Here is a 2,101-nt window from a genome sequence, read left to right on the forward strand (position 1 = left end):
TTTTATAAACAACTTCAGCATAATTATTAGGAAATATACTTTAGTCAGGAGAAAAGGCATCTCCTTAAACAGAAAAGCAGGCAGTTTTCACCACACTACACAAACCCAGACCATTCCTATGTAATATATAGATGAAGGAACTTGAATCTTATACGTCTGGCATTGGAAAAACACAAATGAAGTGTAGTGTGAATTGGGGATGGAAGGAGAGGGAAGTAGTCACATAATAACACTGCATTTTGGTGGAATTTGGGAAATAAAGAGTTTCCTTTGTAATTGCTACTTCTAATAACCAATTAAAAATGTATGATTGCTACAAGGCAGAACTGTTGTAACCGCAATTTTAATTTGCAAAGCACTTATCATATATATCACAACAGTATGACATAATTTAGGTCTACATTTTCCTTTCTCTATGGAAAAAATATAATTTCAAAGAAGTTACTGTAGAAAATGATGAACAACACATGGTTAGAATGTAAGGTGAAGGAGTTCTTAGAGATAAGATTATGAGATAAAGGTCCATGTAAGCACCTAGATACTTTAAAAGGTCATGAATTAAGTTATTGTTATGGTTGAGAAAAACACTTACGCTCTCATCAGTTTCACTGCCTGCCATGGAAGGCGAATCCTATAAAATAATGAAAAAAACATTTACTTTCCTATAAAAAGGAGTCTCACATGTTCCAAATTATGGAAAATTTAAAATAAAAGAATAAAAATAACAAACCACTTAGAATCTTCAATTTTACCTTAACCAGTGAATGTGCAAGGAAAGAAAAAAATATATAATTTTACCTGTTGCTTAAGCAGAAGAGGCTGGGAAAAAACCCTCCTTGCAAACATACTTTTTGTAAGGAAAAATTTTAGATGAAGTTCATTTGCAAAGTTAATCCTTCTTTATATTAAAAAATCCCATTATTTATACTTTCAACAGCTTCTGCATAAGTAAAGTATATAAAATAAAGGCACAAAATGTTTTCCTTTTGAATGAGCTAATGCATAAACAATGATGTAGTTACAGCACAGAATAGTCACAGGGCACAGTTAGCAGGGCTCCCTCCACTTGAGTTGTGAAAGGGTAAATTAAAGAGAAACAAAAGACAAACCAGCATTTCTGTGGTCATGGTCACTTAAAAATAACTGAAATCTAGAACTCAGTGCACATAATAACCAACAGAGCAAGCTTAAGCTTTTGGTGTAGGAGACAAATAACAATTACCTGGCCATAAGACTCGGCACCACTATATGCAGAAGATCCACCCTGTTCAGAAAACATAAACAATTCTCATATTGTGAACAGAATAATTCTCATATTGGGAATTTTTTTTTTTTTTGGACACTGACTCTAAGGATCCCCTTCTGGGAAGATTTTAAAAGTATGATTATCTATCTAGTTATAAGAATGGCTCTTGAGCAACTCCTGTCACTGTAAAGCACTAATTTAACATATTTTTTAACTCAAATTCTAATTCCACTTTTGAAGAGACCTTAATCTTCTAGGTAATTCAAAGCTATTATTATTGAGGAGAACAAGCCTTAAAGGTTGGAGGCACCCCACTTTTTACTCCCCTATAAGCTTTTAACTAAGTAGCCTGGAAGTATATACAAATTCACTCACTCCTCAAAGAAAAAGCTCACTTTCATTAAAATATAGTGAGAGGCAAAATACAGAATATAGCTGTGTATTTGACCCAGAGTATTTGCCCTCAGCACCCTTTACACAAGGAGAAAAAAAAGAGTACTTACCTGACCATAGGATTCACTGCTACCATCATAAACAGAAGATCCTCCCTGTAAAGAAAACAAAGAAAGCTGATTAATTTGGTTCCCTCGGGAAAGTGTTTTCCATCTTTCAAAGACAGAATAGGAATGAAAATAAAGAACTCTTCTGTCTCCACAAACAAGAAATAACACCTACCTGTCCATAAGATCCACCAGGAGAGAAGGAAGGTCCTCCCTGAACAGAAAACAGAAATTTACTGGTTTGCAGTTGAATTGTTCTCCCAAGGAATACTTTCCCACTGCTCCTGTGAAGATGCAGTGACCCGAATATTTACCTGGTTACCGGAGTAAGAACTGTGGGAAGAACCTGGGCCAC

General features: G+C 34.8%; 1 protein-coding gene and 1 long non-coding RNA gene across 2 annotated transcripts in view; both read right to left on the reverse strand.

The window, feature by feature from the left end:
- Positions 1–2,101, reverse strand: part of LOC114061668 (loricrin-like) — a 38,357-nt gene that overhangs the window by 17,178 nt on the left and 19,078 nt on the right. The gene's annotated exons all lie outside the window — the stretch shown is intronic.
- Positions 1,749–2,095, reverse strand: LOC114061656. The gene is made up of 3 exons (XR_003572175.1): positions 2,061–2,095; positions 1,922–1,960; positions 1,749–1,794 (listed from the first exon to the last, which is right to left on the reverse strand). It is a non-coding gene; the product is annotated as an uncharacterized LOC114061656 (long non-coding RNA).

Source organism: Empidonax traillii, unplaced genomic scaffold (genome assembly GCF_003031625.1).
Source record: "Empidonax traillii isolate 1590-97213 ecotype Southwest subspecies unplaced genomic scaffold, ASM303162v1 scaffold347:size1123457, whole genome shotgun sequence".
Taxonomy (NCBI): domain Eukaryota; kingdom Metazoa; phylum Chordata; class Aves; order Passeriformes; family Tyrannidae; genus Empidonax; species Empidonax traillii.